Source organism: Hordeum vulgare, chromosome 2H (assembly GCF_904849725.1).
Source record: "Hordeum vulgare subsp. vulgare chromosome 2H, MorexV3_pseudomolecules_assembly, whole genome shotgun sequence".
NCBI lineage: Eukaryota > Viridiplantae > Streptophyta > Magnoliopsida > Poales > Poaceae > Hordeum > Hordeum vulgare.
Genome location: NC_058519.1, coordinates 444,453,307 through 444,472,450, shown reverse-complemented (window position 1 = coordinate 444,472,450; position 19,144 = coordinate 444,453,307). Strand labels below are relative to the sequence as shown.

The 19,144-nt window shown below is 43.7% G+C and overlaps 1 long non-coding RNA gene across 2 annotated transcripts; it reads right to left on the bottom strand.

Annotated features, from left to right (window-relative positions):
• Positions 1–16,874: 16,874 nt before the first annotated feature.
• On the bottom strand, positions 16,875–19,144 carry LOC123430229. 2 transcript variants are annotated; one of them, XR_006622898.1, is made up of 4 exons: positions 19,010–19,144; positions 17,894–17,940; positions 17,320–17,359; positions 16,875–17,183 (listed from the first exon to the last, which is right to left on the bottom strand). It is a non-coding gene; the product is annotated as an uncharacterized LOC123430229 (long non-coding RNA). The 2 variants fall into 2 exon arrangements; XR_006622897.1 differs by lacking the exons at positions 16,875–17,183; positions 17,320–17,359 and adding an exon at positions 17,381–17,433 and having other exon boundaries at positions 19,010–19,134.

The following is a 19,144-nucleotide window of genomic DNA, read 5'->3' as shown; positions in this document are numbered from 1 at the left end:
TTTTGGGGCTCTCGAAAATTGGGTAAAAGCCCCTGCAAAATAAACATCAGCAGACAGAAACTAGCACTAGGTGCACTGAGTTATTAGGTTAGTACAAATATGTGTAAAAAGATATAAAAGTGTAGCAAAACATATAAGAAGGTCACCCAAAAGATCATGGAACAATCATAAATTATAGACACATTTGGGACATATCAACATCCCCAAGCTTAATTCCTGCTCATCCTCGAGTAGGTAAATGATAACACAATAATTTATGTGGTGACATGCTAACACACATATGAGAACTTCAAAGTAAAGCAAGTAAGATAGGCAATTCAAGTCAAGACAATAACAAGCAAGGGTCTATATCTAGTATTGAAATTAACCATGTAAGAACATAAAGGTGCAAGAGCTCTCGCTGTCCGTGACTCGAATGTATCCAAATGGTGTTTGCATGCAAGAAGTGGGAGATGGGTTTAGAAAATAATTTTTTAATTGAGAACTAAATCTACTAAACCTCACACATGGTCTCCTTCGGAATCTTATTTTGAATCATCCCGAGACCACTAGTTAGGCACAAGTCAAAATGATCCTCTCCCTTTCGACTTTGAGAACTCATGCAATGGATGAGAATAAGAAAGATATGTTGGCATTTAGGATGGCAAATAGAATAATGATGGGGAAGGCATACAAAAAGGTGTGAAAGGCTCACATCAATGAGGACAACCATAGGCGAGAGAAAGCCAAATGATAGATATGATGTGAGGAGTAGGGATTGCCATGTAACAGATGCACATATGAGCTCAAGTAAGCTCTCCAATGGAACTAGTGGGAGTGCATCCAACTTGTTTGCTCATGAAGAACTAGAGCTCATTTGAGGAGGCTCATCATTGGAATATGCAAACCAAGTTCTATAGTGTAAGGGTCCCCACATACTTATGCATGAATGATAATCTCTATATAGTAGAAATATAGCAATGGAGTACGAGTGTGGATCTTTCAAAGGAATAGTAGTGTTGCCCCCTTCTCTCTTTTTATTTATTTTTTTCCTTTTCCTTTTTTTCTTTTTCTTTTATTTTTTGTGGCCTCTTTGGCTCTTTCTATTTATCTCTCATTTGTCCTCTTTGGGATCTTTTCATTTGTCCTCTTTCGGATCTTTTCCTCACTTAAGGGCAACACTCTATGTTTGACATGAATAAATAGAAGATCATCACATTTTATAAGAAGTACTCAACATAAAGAGAAGTGAAAACTATCATGATGTATGCAAATGTATGCCTCTGCTAGCGTAGCAGGATATGCAATTATACTAGCGTGTCATGTAGCAAGAATATGGGCAAGGCCCAACTAGCATGCGGCTCCTCGATGAAGCAAAATCATGTATGACATGAAGATCAAGTCATGAGATGGTGGATGTTGCATGGCAATGTATCTCGGAAAGGCTATGGAAATGACTTAATAGGTAGGTATGGTGGCTGTTTTGAGGAAAGATATAATGAGGCTTATGTATGACATCGCGTATCGTGTGATGGGTTTGGATGCACCGGCGAAGTTTGCACCAACTCTCAAGATGAGAAAGGGCAATGCACGGTACCGAAGAGGCTAGCAAAATATGGATGGTCGAAGTTCCAACAATCGAATACTCACATTAGTCTGAAGAACTCATGAACTTATTATCGGTAACTCTCTATCTAGTTAGGAAATTCACAAAGATATAAGTACCTCGAGGAGGAGTGTTAGGGGGTTTGGTTATCCTTGCGCATCCTCGACCCATGGTAACGTGAGGGTAATCTATATATTCCAACCCGTCCAGAGGTTAGCGATCAATTTAGTAGCTAGAGTTCTCAACTAAATTTTAGTTTTTGAGAAACACATAGATTTCCCAAAATACGACACCTATCACTAATAGGCTCAAGCTCTTGGCACCAATAGTCCAAACATTACTCAAATAAATACCTCAAAACTATTGCAAGTTACTACTATACTTAAATAGCAACCTCAATTACCTACTCATGCAAGACACACAACTTAGTGCAACAAGCTAACTCTCTAAACAAGATAAGCATGATTACTCAAGAGAGTTCCAAAAGCAACCTAAATAAAATCACTTAAAAATATAAGCATGAAAACTAAGAGCTAACCATGACATCAGCTATGTAAAGATAAAGAATGCACAAAAAGGATAAGCATGGAAACCTATGTTGTGTTCTAGAGTGGAATGGAGTGTGTTTCTCCCCCAAACAAGGTAGGCTAGGTTCCAACTTCTTATGAACAGCAAGAAAAACTAAAACAAACTAAAAAGTAAAGATCGGGACTCTCCAAGCATAGCACATAACAAATGAAGTGATAAAAATATAGCATGGAGATGGACGAACTTATGATTGTTTATAGAGAAAGGGATGCACGGGGGCATCCCCAAGCTTAGATGCTTGAGTCTTCTTGAATATTTCTTGGGGTGCACGGGGGCATCCCCAAGATTGAGTGCTTTACACTCATGTATCTTCTTTCATCATCTCCCATCGCATACTTGAAATCTCCCTTCATACGAAACTCATCATAAGCTGATTAGAGTGGTTAGTACCCATGATAAAATAATTCATTACCTACTGGAAATAATGATTTTCATGAAAATATACTGTTTCTCATGATTGCCAAAAGGTTTTTGCAAAGGAAAAGCAAGCTTAAGATTCGCAAAATGATGAAAACGCAAAACGTGGCAGAATCTGTGAAAACGAAACAACATGTAGTAAATAATTTTTTCGGGGCACTTCTGCAACTCAAATCAAAAAACTCAGAACAGATGCCAGAAAGAAAATTATATCGAGCACGCTGTCAAAACAATTCAGATTAAAAAGATGATCTGGTGATTTTTGGCGAATGTTTCCGTCAAGCAGACAGAATCTGTTTCTGGACAACATGTCACAACTTTTGAACTTTCTTGCAATCGGAGGCTAAAACTTGGCACAAAGCTTGAAAATAAAGATACAATGATGTTGCTACAGTAGTAACAAGCATCAAGACCACTAAACTGAAAGTAAAAACTCAAAGTAAAGATAACAGGGGTTGTCTCCCTAGACCTCTTTCTTTATAGTCATAAAGATAGGCTTAAGATTTTAATGATGCTCCCGTAGGAATAAGAGTTGTAAAACCAAAAGAGAGCATCAAGAAGCAAATACCAAACACATTTAAGTCTAACATGCATCCTACGCATAGGAATATTCTAATAGAATAATTCATTGAAGCACAAAGCAATAAGCATAGGATGGAAAAACAAGTGGAGCTTCAAAACCTTCAACATAAATAGAAGGAACTTGATATTATTGGAATATCTATAAGCATATGTTCCCTTCTCATAATAACTTTCAGTGGATCATGATCAAACTCAACAATATAAGTATCACATAAAGTATTGTTATCATGATCCACATGGACTTCATGAAGAGGATAAAACTTGGACTAAAAGAGAGACTCAATCTCTTCCCAATCCCGTAGGTGAGAATAATCTAGTAGCCTATACCATTCCAATGATTTTCCTTTCAGTGACAAGGCAAATAATTTCCTCATGACTCCATCTCTTGTCAAACCTGAAATCTTAAACAACTCACAAAGTTCTGTAAGATTCAACAAATGAATACTAGGATTGACTGTTCCATCTCCTGCACAACAATCATTCCTAATTATTTCAATTATCCCAAGTGGTATTTTGAATGGCATACATTCAATAGGTGGAGGAGACTTCTCCACCACGGGTGTGGTAAAGTGGCCTTCCCAAAGCAGCGAACTAAGAGTGCAGTTTTCCATAAGCCTAACTAGTGAAGTCACACAACTTAGTGTTCTAAGTGGAACGCATAGCAGCAGCAACAAGCAAGAACAAAGCAACTAATTTTTTTGTGGTTTTTGGTATAAGAGTCTACAGCAAAAACTAGAAAGCAAACTAGCAATACTAAAAAGCAAAGGTAAAAGATAGGGTGCAACTCCCCTATCTTGAAGACTGGAGTCCCTGGAAACGGCGCCAGAAACTTTGCTTGATGATGAGATGATGTATATACATCTCGCTCCTCGTTGGTTACCCCAACTGGAAGGTTGAGATGTAGTCAACAACAAGTTTTCCCTTACACAGAGATTGTAAGGTTTATCGAACCAGGAGGACTACTAGGATCAACAAGTAGGTGTCTCCCACCCTGACGCTAGTAGAAGACATGGACATGCACACATACAAATAACTTTGCTCCCAACGAGTACACAGAGGTTGTCAATCTCTCCGGCCTTGTAGTTTGCAAAGGATCAAAACACAAGCGGGAAAAGTGATAGTGATTGCAACGGGAAAGTAAATGAAAACAGTAAATGATGGAGGTCTAAACAATGATGATGATATGGACCGGAGTCACATGCTGTTCACCAGTGATGTCTCTCTCCCAAAAGACGATAAACAACTATTCTTGGGTAAACAAATTACAATTGGGCAATTGACAGAATTATGAATGCACCGCAATGCTAATTTTTCTACTTGAAAGTTAGAGGATCAATAGTAATGGGCAGTACGCCAAGAAAAGTAGACCGTTTATTCATCAGCATCTACTTACTAATCATCCACCTTGAGATATCTATCCAGAACATCTCGCTGGTATTAAGTTGCGAGCCCCACCCAAAGTGTAAACTCAAAGCAACGGACAACTGCATTAACGAACTATGTGTAAGGTAAACAATCCTTGCAACCGTGGTAACAAGGACATTTGTTTTCTCCCTGCTGGCAATAGCACATCCCCTAGTCTCCTGTTTCTGTTACTCAAGCTAGACAGCGAGGATGAACCCACCATCATGCATAACGTTCCCTCTTGGAGTTACAATCTACTACTTGGCCAAAGCAATAAATAGCAATGGAGAACATGCATGAATCACTAAGGAACATAATATAAAAGGATAATCAAATATATAACTCATAACAATCTGAACATAATCTCATAATACATCAGATCCCAACAAACCGAGCACGACAATAGCAAGAGAATTACATAGATGCCTTGATCATGTAGGGCAGCTCACAAGGACTAATCATTGAAGGACAATGTTGGAGAGAAGACATCACATAGCCACTGGTCATGGAGTCATGGTCCAAGGAGGACTACTCACAGCTCGTCCGGGAATCGTCCATGGCGGTGGAGAAGCTCCCGAAGGTGAATCCTGCCTCCGACAGGGTGTCGAGAACAGGTCTCGTGACGCTCCCGATCTCGGAAGCGCTGCGGTGGCGGAACATGGAGAAATTCGCAATTCTGGATGTGATGGAAGGGTTTTGTCTTGGAGAGGTAAATATAGGCCGAAGGAGGGCACCGAAGGTTGCGGGACCCACCCAGGCGGCATGTGGGTGTGGCCAGGGGGTAGACTACTCCAGGAGGTCGCCTCGACGGCCCCCGGCCCCCTCTGGCCCATCTTCGGTGATCTGGAAGCTTCCGGTACGCTGATTTTTAAATATTTTCTCGGGATTTTTATGGCTCTAGAAAATTGGGTAAAAGCACGTGCAAAATAGACATCAGCAGACAGAAAGTGGCACTGGGTGCACTAAATTAGTAGGTTAGTCCAAATATGTGTAAAAAGATATAGTAGTGTAGGAAAACATAGAACAATGTCAACCAAAATATCATGGAACAAGAAGAAATTATAGATACGTTTGGGACGTGTTAGCATGCGAGGCATCAAAATGGGGCGGTGCGACATCACGGGCCCTTCGGAGCCCAGGGCATCGCTCGAGGGTGGCTCAGTCGTTGGGGCGGAACACCGGCTCGAGCTTCTCGAGCCTCCCCTGCCTCCTCTGTTGCATCGGAGGTAGGGGAGGATCTGCCAGGTGGGGCCAACCTATAAGTGGCTGTGGCCTGGGCCCCACTTGTTTAAGTGCAAGCGTTTCGCAGCCTCTCCGTGTCTCCGTGTGGGAGGCGTATTCTCGGCAATGCGGGTCTGACAAGGCCCCTCAGACGCACAACCGTGCAGTTGGGCCGGCCCAACTGCTATGTGACGCCTGAGTGCCATCACTACTAGGGAAAACCCTAGTAGTAGCGCTGGAAATATGCATAGAAGTAGCGCTGGGTAAAGTTCTACTGCTATCGCGCTAGAGCTAAACACTAGTAGTAGCGCTGGTATGGCAGCGCTACTAGTAAGTAGTGTTAGCAGTAGCGCTTCCCTCTCCAGCACTATTGTTAACTTTAGTAGTAGCACTTGTTCATAAGGCGCGCTGATGCTAAGCCGTACTACTGGTAAGTATTTACCAGTGCTACTGCTAACTTTTACTGCTTTCACAGCTTTGCACCCTCTACGTATTTGTGATGTATTTATACAGATTCTATACAATAGTTTCATCACATCATATTAAACATAGACCATTCTCACATATCATAGACATACAGTAGTCTCGTCATACCATCATCATCATCATCATTCAACACAAAATATCATCACATCATCTCGAAAATAGTGATACATAAGTGCAATCATGTCATGCCTCGAATAAGTGCAACTTCATGGTCATGGCATACCCACAAGTTTCATCATCTCTATCTACAACATGATGTAGAAGAGAAGAGCGATCAACATGAGGAAGAGCGCGACTATGTAGTACCGGCAGTCCTGCCCCTGCTCATGCTGGAGTGTCGACCTCAAGTAACTACTTTCCGCTTCGGCTCTGTTGTCGAGCCCTCTGTGTCTAGCACCCAGGTACCTGTGCACCTAGGCCTGAGCGGCTAGCCAGTGGTCGTAGACTACTGGAACCCTCCCAACGTACACGACGTAGTAGTCCTTCGCCATCTCTGATCTAGCTACCTGCATCGTGAGTTGTTGATTTGAACGATAATATGCAACATAATATACTTAAGAAAACAAAGAGGAATGATTAGCAAAATAAAAGCAACCAATAGTAAACATAAAGGACGAAATTCCTCATACCCAAACTAATTAACTAGAGCGATCTACGCTAGTTCAGGACCATGGTTTAGTTACATGACATTGTTTCGCCATGCATAATTTCAAAGTTTTGCCATAGAAAGACAATAGTGATAAGGCACGCTAGTTCAGGACCACGATTTAGTTACATCACATTGTCATTGACAATCAGTCCTCCAGGTCAGCGTTCCAATCTTCATAGTCACGGAGGATGCACCCGAGCTTCATGAAAGGCTTCAGGTCCAGACGTTGAGCGACTAGCAGTGCTCCGACATCAACCCGCGTGATTGGCCCATGGTAGAACATCCCCGTTGGTTCGAGGACTTGCTTAAGGATCACTTGGTCTAGTTCACACTTTACGTGATAAAACTCAGCTCGGATTCGATGATCCAGTGTCTTTCCTATGCTTGTGGCCCAGCTGACAATCTCATCATCTCCGGTAGTAGCTGACACGCGAAGGAGTTGATTATCCCTTGTGTACTACATCAGGTGATGCATGAGGTAGGATCCATCAGCCGTATTATTATGCGGTTGCTGGATGCCGCAGAATTCGGTTTTTTGGCTGAAAGCCGGTGCTTTATTCCTGTACTTTTTCACCTTGATATATCCACCAGTCAGGCTGAAGGTTAACAGGGTACAGTCGAGAACACTCTTTACGTGCGTGTAATCCTTTTTATTGATGTTCATCGACGAGTCCAATTACATAGCATGGGATTATTCCGGGTACAGAACGATGAGGACGACACCGCCCCCGCTGCGCAAACTAAGTACACCTCAAATTAGCCTTCATGCTTGCGAAGGAATGATTAACATGTATGAAAGGATATGCGCGGATGACTTACGAGGGATGATAAGTTAGGAGAATTGCTTCCTTGTCCTTATTAGCGATCATGAATTCACCGAGGTACTTGCTGACATAGTCACGGTGCTCTTTGCAAACCGCCAAGAAGCTCTCGTGCATATAGTATGGGTCCGCGACGCAGATATATTTGATCCTCTCCATATTGATGAAGTAGTTGAGATACATCGCATACATGCGGATGAACTTGAAATCCAGCTTGGTGATGTGGAACATGTTGTAGATGTAGTCAAATCGCAGGAGGAACTGATTCACGGGCAAGGTATCGATGTACAACTTCCCACCCCGCACCTGAGGCGCGTAAAGAGGGTATCCTGGATCTTTCGTGACCAGAAGGCTTTTCTCTCTGGCCAGCATATCTTTATGGAGTCTCTTTAGATCATTGCTCAGTATGAGATCTAGCGCTTTGGTAGGTAGGATTGGCTCGTCGTCGACATGGAAATGCGGCTTACCTTTGACAGGTATTATGTCTACCACCAGGGGTTTCAGAGGCGGCTGGCTGCTTGAAGCACCTATGGCGCATTTAGGGCCTTTGCTGTCCGGTCTCTTCCTTTGCTTCTTGGCGGGTCGTGGTAGTGAGCCCACCATACCTTCCCTAACCACCACCCCTAGTGTCCTCGGGCTAAACTGTGGACGGGCCTCAGGGGGTTGCTGGGTAGAGGCGGCATCTGGAGGTGTCTCCTGCCAGAATGGCTTAAAGAGAGACTTTTTGCATTCCGCCATAGGACGTTCCGGCTCCGGCAAATCAGGCAGCATCAAGTCATCATCTCCACGGTCATAGCCTGAGTCTTCGGCTTCCTATTCCATCAATCCATCATATGCGGTATTGAAATACTTGTTTGGGTCCTCATCATCATCCTCCATGTCATCATCAACATTTGCTTCTTTGACAGCGGGGGCGACATGATCTAGCACTAATGGAGGCTCTCCCTCACGTCGTATGCTACCATCATCCGCCACGACAGGTGCAGGTAATTTGGTAGGTGGGGTGGTGTTCATACCTTCTTGAGAAGGTGGCGTTGGCATGATACTGGGCTCCTCAAGACGAAAAAGAGACTTCGGCCAAGGCAAGAACTAGTTCTTGCATGCGCCAATCGTCATAGGGGTCTCGTCGTCCCCGACAGGTATCGGAGGAGGCAAATCCTCGAAGTTGCTAAGACACTGGCCACATTCACCTTGAAGACGCCATCGGGCATCTCTCCGTTGTGGAACATGCGGTCCTTCGGCTTCACGATGGTTGCCTTTCCCACAGCCACCTTCTGGCCCTTGATGTCATTGAGTAGGGTGCACGGGGTGTCGTCGGCCTACGAAGGAGACATGTCTGCGACATCAAACATCTGAAAGGCAACTGAAACGTAAGACTATAGACATGCTGGTGAAAAGGGTATGACGCATAATTACCATGATGGCGTCGAGCTCAGCCAGCGACGAAGGCCTGCCGAGCATGCCACAGACGAAGGTCGGGCTGCTATGAACAGGAACGGGACCTTTTGTGGTTGCTTGGGCAGGTGTTGGTGCTGTGGTGTTCGCCGAGTTGCTCCCGACAAAGCTGTGAAGGAAAAAGTCCTCCGGCCGTCCATTTGGATTGCTCTTCGACCAATTGAAAATTTCCGAAATCAAGCTGGCCACCGCGTCAGTGAGCAAACCACTGACTACCCCGACCAACTCTTCTTTGGTCTCAGCTTTGGTCTTATTGACCGCAGTCGCGACCTTCTCATCGATGCTGTCCTGAGTGACGACCAACCGTCTCTTCCTTATTTCCTATGGCTCCTCGGGGTAGCACGTCTTCCACGAGGCGCCATCTCCTAGGCCGTGCACACGTCCATAGGACGGCGGCTTGTCCACCGGGACCTTTTTCTGTATGTTCAGGGCCCGGTTGAATGGGGTGTCCCACTTGGGCCTCGCCGATGACTGTGATGACTCATCACTTTCGGGTTCCTTTTGCTGCTACTCTTTCTGCAAAAGGAACGTGGATGGTTTACTAATGTGACAAAACTTGTAGTCAAATTCATTCGAAACTAATATGATAATGTGGTAATATAACAATTACTGGAAGTCTCATGAACTCCCTCGTGTTCGGGTCCATGTAAAAGATCTTTCTGACTTTGTCCCACTTCTACCGGGCCCTAATCCAGTCATGCTCCAGCGGGTCGGTGAACTCCTCCAAGGGGTCTGGGATCCCGAGACTTTCACGGTCGGTGTCCTCCTTGGCCCATATGTGCCTCTTCCCCTCGTAACCACGGCTTCCGAGGTAGTGGGGAGGCGTGTTCCTGGCCCGGAGCACCTTCGTTTTCTCCGACTTTTCCTTGACTTCTTCTTTATCACAATTCTCCTGGAATTTTGCAAAGTCCTCTCCCTTTATCGTTGGATTATCAGCATGAATCTTGGTTCATGGTTCATTCTTCACAATCGCTTTTTTCACCCGAACTTTCCAGGAGGACAAGTCGTTGGTGAACGTCACCATCGCCTACTCATTTATCTTTGTCATGGCGGGGTTGTCCCACGGCTCTGTGGGGACCCCGACTTACAAGTCGAGATTGCCGAATGAACTTGCTCAGTGATCCCAGAGATCAATGCTCACCGAACACACAGATACTGAATAAAAGAGTCTTACATCCAAGTACCGAGTTATTACATCACATGACCGAATGGTCAGTTTCACAAGCTTGGGCCTAAGGCCAAATCATACTGATACAACTAATAGCGGAAATCATAGGGGCTAAGCGGGTGCCCATGCCATCAAGCCTTCACCGATAGGCATTCTGACTCGGAAGCGTCGTAGTTCGCAGGGGCGTCTCCGAAGACATACTCATCTCCAAACTCCGGCCCTTCCATGTCTGGTCAATAATATAACCAGTGGAAAGCCAATGAGTACTTTTGAATGTACTCGCACACAGCCCATGATATGAACAATGAAAGTGAAGGATAATAATAACATGCATCTTTGGTGGAAATCTCTTGGTGGTAAATAAACATGATCACAAGTATGCATCATAGGTTAAGAACTACTTTTGAAGAACAGGTTACAGATATTAATATATCCGTCGAGGGCTAAACCATTAGGGTTCACCCTATATGCCAAGTCACCGAACTTGGTCATATCATTACTTTCATAATAACTCCTTTTTATCGCAACTCACACACACTTGGTTTATGCGGAAACAACTCGACGTAGTTTAAGCAGCACCACCCAACTGTCCTTGACCGTGGACACGGCTATTCAAATAGTTTTACACTCTGCACAGGTCGTACGCTGGAGCCATGAGATCCGGGAAACCTTCATGTCATCCACGACTTGCGGTATATAACATACCCGAGGTAAGTACCCGATCAATGTCTTTCCCCTGACGATACTAGACAAAGAGGTCCACTCGATTGGTACCCATCCCACATGGTGTACGTCTTACAAGCACCGACTCCATTACGAGAGTGACCACCCATCACTCCCGTAACTAATAATATGGCTCTTTGCTTGCACCGACCAGAGTAATCAACACAGCCCCGTCCCATAAGGGGTAACGTGCTCGTACGTGTAAGGCCAGGACGGTCGACACATCATAAATCTATTCGCATTGCCGAAACCATACTCACACAAATACCCATTGCACCAATTCACCAAAAGTGGCCACCTAACTCATCATCACCCTCGGGCATTAGTGGCACCCGACGGGCTTTTCATAAACCCTTGATTTATACCAACAACATGCTCATGCTACTGTTACTCTAGCTTTACTTGTCAACATGATACTAGCATGACCCTTATAGGTGGTAGGATCAAGCTTAATGCATGTGCTCCGGAGGAGTCATCGGTAACATCACATCAATGATTAACCGGCACTTATGATCATATGCAACGGAAATAATTGCAATATAACATATGCTCAATCATGGTCAAAAGTTTGCTTGCCTTGGTCAGCTAGGTATCCGGGGTCTTCGAGGTCTTCCGCTCATATTCCCTCATCACACGGATTTTCTATCGTCGTCAAAAGAATAAATAAGAAATAGCTCACTCAAAAACAGATCACAAAGTCATTTTAAAAATGTTCTTTATTACTAATAAATCTAAGTTGTTATTTAAATTTTTTTTGCCTCTGATTCCAATGAAGGAACATTTTTAAAATCTACTAAACAGAAGCAAAATTATTCCAACTTAATCCTTTCTATTACTGTAAAACAGAGTAATTGCTGAAGAATTCAACCAATGGTCTTATTAAATACTTCACATTTTTAAAAGAATATCAATGGAAAATTTATATTTTTACACTAGTTAAATATTTTTATAAAAAACTTTGAAAAAACCAATTTTAAAACAAAAGAAAAATGGGCTAAGTCCTTGACCTAGCTTGGCCTAGAACTGGGCCGGCCCAAAGGCCAGCCGACAGCCTACCCAGGCGCGCGCCCCCCTGCTGTCAGTGGCTGCGGGCAGCGAGGGAGAGGTGGTTGGGCCACCGACAGGTGGGGCACACCTATCGGGGTCGTCTCCTACCTCCGACCAGAGAGGAGGAGGAGCACGCCGGCGAGGCTGCCGACGTCCTCGGGCCCCAACAAAGATAGAAATAGGTCCGGCTCGTCGCCGCATACCTGCTGGTGGTCGGAAAAACGACGGAGAGGCTCGGGTTCACCGGCGACGAGGAGGCCGCGGTGGAGGAGTTTCGGGAGGTGGTTGAGAGGGTAGCTAGGGGCACGAAAATGCTTGGGAAAGTTGGGGGAAAGCTTCCTCAAGTCGAGGGGAGTGTTTTGGTGGGTCGAGGGATGTAGGAGTCTTCGTGTAGCCAGAGATCGACCGGAGCTCCCAGGCGGAGGGGCATCGGTCGATCTCGAGCATCGGGGCTCTGCTTGCTTGCTCGGGAGGCTAGGGAGGTGTTAGTGGTCGTGGCGAAGCTGTCTGAGGGGTGCTGTAGTGACGGGGAGGGCTATGAATAGGCCCGCGATGAGTCGATTCGGGAGCGCCAGTGACTCACCATGGCACGCATGGGGGTGCAGAGATGAGTTGGGATCGAAACCATGGTCTCAGGACGTGGTTTTGGACTGCCATAACCATCTGCTATAGAGGGAGAGAGAGGAGAGTCGAGCATCAGTGGCCACGCAACTTTGGCCGGTACTGGTGCGCGCGGGCACGCATCACACAAGCTCTATCATGGGAGAGGAGGGGCCCTGATGGTCACTCGATGCAGAGGGGTTGTCGCGGAAGAGGTTGGACACCTCGGGGGAGGCTGGAACTGGCCGAGAGCGTCGCCCCCACCTCGGTGGCTTCCTGTAGTGCGCCCAGAGTGCAGTTTTGGCATGCCACAACATGCTGGTTTGCTCTGAGGTGCTTTGGACGTGTCTAGCATGTCGTGGGCACTGGCTGGGATAAGGCTAGCCGTTGAAGTCCCGTGGGACGTTCGGCTGGTCAAGGGAGTCAAGAGAAACAGGTGCTGTTAGCTTTGTGCTGAAGCTTAGATTGGGGTTTTTGGCATTTCTACTTTGAACCAGAGAGGGGCTAGTTGACAGGGGTTGGGCATTGATACTCACCACCTAATCTAAGAGTTTGGAGCAAAGGGGTTGGGTTTAGCTATGGCTAAGGGGGCTTTTACCCATCCGTCAGAAGGTGCTCGACAGTGGTTTGGGGTGGTTGCACCCCAGCACTCGTGCTGCAACTTAACAGGTTTGGGTTTGGTGCTAAAACATGGGGTTTCACCAAGTTTGAGCCCCATTGGACAAGTTTATCTTTGTAAACTTGAAAATTTCACCATTTGACCAGATCTGTCCCTTCCAAAGAGAGTGTGGGCAAACTAAGTCCCACAAATCCCATTTTTGGTATGGAACCCTCATTTGAGGTACTAGGCACTCCTGCAAAGTTTCAACATCATTGGACAAACTTTGCTATGTAGAGTTGCTCTAACTTCAATCTGGACAGAAGGGGTTTTGCAGTTATTTGGGGTCCTTAATCACCTTGGATCAAAGTCAAACTTTATGTTGACACTAAATATGGCTTAGGGATACCACTGGAGTTTTGTAGGATTTTATTGAGAATATTTCCTTTGCAAAGATTTCAAAAGGCCAAAACAGACATAAATGGTTTTCAGGGTTTTACTCAAATAATTATAATATAAGTAGGGGTTTAAAATCTGATGTATGGAAAATATATGTCCTTCTGATCATCTCCAAATTTAATTAGATTTTTCTAAGGTAGAAAAGTATTTTTCTATGTAGGAATACCATTTCTGGCCTCAGAAATGGACATGTAAATAAATTAACAAAACAATTCTAAAAATAATTATTTTATGGTTTTGGAGCACTAAAATAAAGCTAAAATCAGATCACCAACTTTGGGTAAGAATACTCCTTGCCATCAGGGGCATGTAGTGCAACTCAAAGTGGGGTTTTACCTAGATCAGAAACAGGAAAAAGGTTTTTTTAAATAATTCAATATTGTCAAATGGGGTTTTTCTCACCACATGATAAAACACACAAGCATACAATGAAAGTCATGGCACTGACATCATTAGTTTTGAAAAAGTTTTTTTTAACAAGCTCAAATTTTTGCATTACACAGAAAGTGGTAGTGAAAACACGGTGTGATAGACTCTTTATATTCCATTTCATTTCTGTCGGGGGACATGAAACTATTGTGCAACTTCTTTAGGAGCATGTGCTCCATATGTGGCATCTGCTTCAACTTCTCGTCGTTGATGTTGGCGGTTTCCCTGAGGATGCATCCAAGTTGATTTCCCCAGCACTTACGCGCTTCCTCTGGCGCCGCTGGCTCTAACTTCTTGGGGTGAATCTCCGTGACCACAATTTGTCCGATGCCAAGCTCGTTTGGTCTTCGTGTCCTCTTCTTCTTCGGTGCTTGACCAACTACGACATCATCGTTGCCGGTCTCGTGGGCGGTGTCTGTGCTGGTGCCAGTGGTGGTGCCGGTGTCGGCGCGCGGGTCAGGGTTGGGACCACTACCGCCACCATGCAACCCCATCTGGTGTTCGTCCAGGTAATCGAAATAGTGATTTGCTGCCTCCATGGGGTCTGCGGGGCAAGCAGAACCACCCACGACTTCGGCGTCGGTAGACATGTTTCCTATGTGCAACAATTGTAAATAAAAGATATAATGAAGAAAAAAAAGGGGCCTATATTTGGTCGGAATGTTGATTCATCCCCCTTCCGGCAAATCCCAAGTACTCCATATGTCCTAGTTTCTAGCACAAGTCATGCCAAAAATTTCGGCATGACCTTTGCTAAAAAGTGGACATATGGAGCGCGTGAAATTTTCCGGAACGGAAATGAATAAACATTCCAGCAAAACATAGGACACTCTTTATTAATAGATTTAGGCTCTTGCAAAAAAACTGCAGGGGGGTATTACAGCAGAGCCTAATGTCATGTATGAGTACAAAATCTCTAAAATAAAATACTGAACAATGGTAATATTTCCAAGATATTAAAATTATCCTTTGCACTATCAAAACTACCCAATTTGTTTTTACCAATAATCAGTATAAAACCTGCATCTTTTGGATCAGAAGAGACCCTAACATGCTCAGTAATGTCTAAACTGTAAGAGGAGGCCAAGAGAGGCTTGACTATCAAGCAAGACAAACTATAAGAAGAGACCCTAATATTGCAACCTTATTACCGTTGATAGTCAATGGCTCATTAGGACAGTAATTGCCAAATTCAGTAGACAAAACATGTAATGCAAATATGAGTCCAGAGAACTTTAGTACTAGCTGGTTCGTTGAAAAGACAAGTAGTAGCTGGTTCGTAGAAAAGACAAGTTCTCAACAGCTCGTCGATTTCGGCGCCGCTCCTCTTACGTGGAGGTCCTCGAAGCTCAGCCAACCCATTGAATAGATCTCCACACTTTATCCACGGGCCATCCTTCTCGAGCCATCTACGATGCCCCATGTACACGATTCTCCCAGACCCGCCATCTTTCATTGACGTAAGATGTTGAGACGTTGTATCATCCATGCACCTCGTGCATCCGCAGTATCCATGGCACACTTGGCCTGAGGTGTACCCGTAACCGAGATAGTCATGCACCGTCGTCATTAGTGCGGCTCTCACATGGAAATACTCTCCTTTGCTGGCGTCCCATGTCCATGCCGGTGATTTCCATAACATTTCTAGCTCCTCTTGCAAAAGCCCCATATACAGGTTAATACTATTTCCCGGTTGTTTCGGCCCTTGAATCAGCATGCACATGTGTATGTACTTTGTCTTCATGCACTTCCGTCCGGGGAGGTTGTACATCCATACAAACATGGGCCATGTGTTGTGGTTGGTGTTCTGGTTTCCAAACGGATTCATGCCATCGGTACTCGCACCAAGCACGATGTTCCTTGGTTCTTCTTTAGCAAATCCATATACGATGTTGAATGCTCTCCACTGGCTACCATCTAGAACGTGTCTCAGCCTTGGATCATCTCCATCGTCGGGCTTCTTCCTCTCCGTGTGCCAGTGCATGAGCTTTGCTTCCTTAGGATCTACGAAATACCGCTGCAGACGGGGAGTGATCGGAAAGTACCATACAACTTTACGAGTTGCTTTCTTTCCTGCCTTCTTGTATCAAGAAGCCACTACACCACGACACTAAATACCCAACAACCAGGTTGGTTGGGAATACATGTTCCGCCAACACATAGTCGGTCGGAAAAGAATATTGCCGACCGATATTGTCTGTTGGGGAAAGTCCAGACGGGAAAACCCTTTCCCGACCGACATATCTTTCCCAACTGACTTCTTGTTGGTGATTGGGTATCTTTCCCGACCAACATTTTGTTGGGCCTGCCCTGGGCCTTTCCCAACTAAGAGTCTACTGGGGATACCATGGGCCTTTCCCGACCGACTATCAGACTAGAATTTTTTTCCCGACCAACAATTCATTGGGATACCATGGGCCTTTCCCAACAGACTATCTCACAGCGTATTCTTTCCCGACCAACATTATGTTGGGCCTGGCATTAGCCTTTCAACTGAATGTTAGACAGGTTGTTATCTTGCTTCTTATCTTGCTAACTAACATTCATTAGCCCTCCCATAGGTGGACTTCAAATTACAGAATTCATAACAGTAATGTGCATGTCATCAAAAATATATTGAACCGGATGGAAACAATAATAACGCACATTCATTAATTTTCCCATATAAATACATCATCTGTTATGAACTAATGACCATCAAAATTTCCTATAAACTAATGGAACTAATTAAGTAGAGGAAACATTATGGTTCATTTCCTAAGAGCAAAAATTACTCGCTTTATTTTCTAGAATTTGTCTTAAAGAGGCACATCATTTGCCTTGTCTCCTTGTAGTGGGCAACTACATACAGACGCTCACAGCCTTCCACCAAGATTCTTGTGTTCATCTAGAACTTGAAATCAAAGTCTTCCTTCTACATCTCATTGCAGAACATACTCCACTTTGAAAATCTACGAGTCAAACTCCATGGTTAATATTTCCGCACGATAACTAGAGTACATGGTAATTTCTCTAAGCTGCCTTCAATATCATTTCATACCAAAGCAACTAAAGAGAATTCATTATCACCGATGGGAAGAGGTGTACCTTTAGCTCCCCTCTTTTGTGTTTCATGTAACTTCTCTCGCTATATGCAGAGATAAATGAAAGGTGTAAGAAATCAGATGATTAAGAACGGGGAGGACTCTCTTCACGTCATTCCTGCATAAATGGAAGAAGTAAGAAATCAGATGATTAATAAGAGGTAGCAGTGAAAGTATTTGCATATCAGTGACATGCTCATGGTCCTTTATTGTAGGCAGGCCACTTGATATCACAAAGAACAATTTAATATCTCCTTCAATCGTTACTTCACCAACCATTCACTGATAAACAACAGAAAATAAAACTTTCTGTCAAGCCTGCTATCAAAATAAAAAACATGTGTAACCAGTTCATGAAAGTACTTTTCACAAAACTACAAAACAATAATGAAGCTTAATTAACTGCTGCACATAAAGGACATTACTTCTTCAAGAGCTTCTCTATTTCCATGAATTAAAGCAGCACACATTTTTTAAAGATATTATAAAACTTACTGCATAGTTCAAACCTGTGGACTGCACACACATAAAGAGAGGTGGAGGGGAGGGAGAGGCCAAGTGAGAGAGTGGGATCTTACCAATTTCGTTGCCGCCATCGATTACTAGCACCTGCTCACTGGGAGGCCTAAAAAAATAATGCTATGTATATTGCTAGTAACAAGCATAAGTACATCGCTATATAGCTTTGTACATTGACTAGTAATACGCAATGCTTGTCTATCTTCTCTTCTCACATGGTGGTGGTATACACAATATTTTGGTTATTCTTTTCACCTAAAGATTTTATCAGATAATGTATCTAGTTCATAGGTTACATGGTTTAATAGAAATGTGAAACCGTTTAATGAAAATACTTTTTAGAAAACTCAAACCAATAATGACGCAAGTCAACGTAATAGATCCACTAAGCAAATTACGTAAGGCGATCTTGATCAACAAAATCTATCATGCATCAATGATTTATTACATTGTAAAATATTGAGCAGTAGGTGTAATTACTAAAATTTATAGAAACCTGACTTTAGAAACCTCCTCTTCTCTTCTGATAAGGGGAGGGGAGGGGGGAGTGTGTCGGGATGGAGGCTGTGGGAGAGGGGAGTGTGTTGCGTATATATATATATATATATATGGATTTCAGGAGCAAAAGCAAGTATGGTTAGTACACGAATGGAACAAGCTCCAAGGTCTGATGATTGTGCACCAGCACGCACCGAATGACAAGAGCCAGAGGTTACATATAAAATACATGTTAGAGTCTACAGACGGACGAGATATATGGGAGTGCTCTTTTGTTGCTTGTCTAAGTGCCAGAGCCTGATTTTCATTGGGAAAACCTCTCAAGGAAACAATATGCATTTGGAATGAAATTATCTGGGGAAAATCATGTTGTTCTCCATGCATGATGCAGGTCATGAAGTGAAGTTAATCTCCATATGTATCTAAACGTACAAAGTATCAAATAAATACGATGTGACCAAATGAGGGCACAATACAGAAAGATCCGGTGAATACATGGTTTTTTGAGCAATCACATGGAGTACTAACCAGATAAAGAAACCTTAACAAGTGGCAGCAGTAAATCTAATTTATGGCATCAGACCAGCCATCCATGTGAACCAAATGGGGGAACTTTGGAAATTATCGGAATAAACTAGTCCAATTCATGGAGAAGAACTGTTTAGAAAAGTACTCACCTTCCTCTTGTAGTTTTCAGTTTGCCTTCTGATCACTTGATACTGCAAAATCAAAACGAAAAATATCAGGAAATAAAAGATCAATTAAGATGTTATATGTTATTAATGGAAGAAAATACATGCACACGAGTTGGA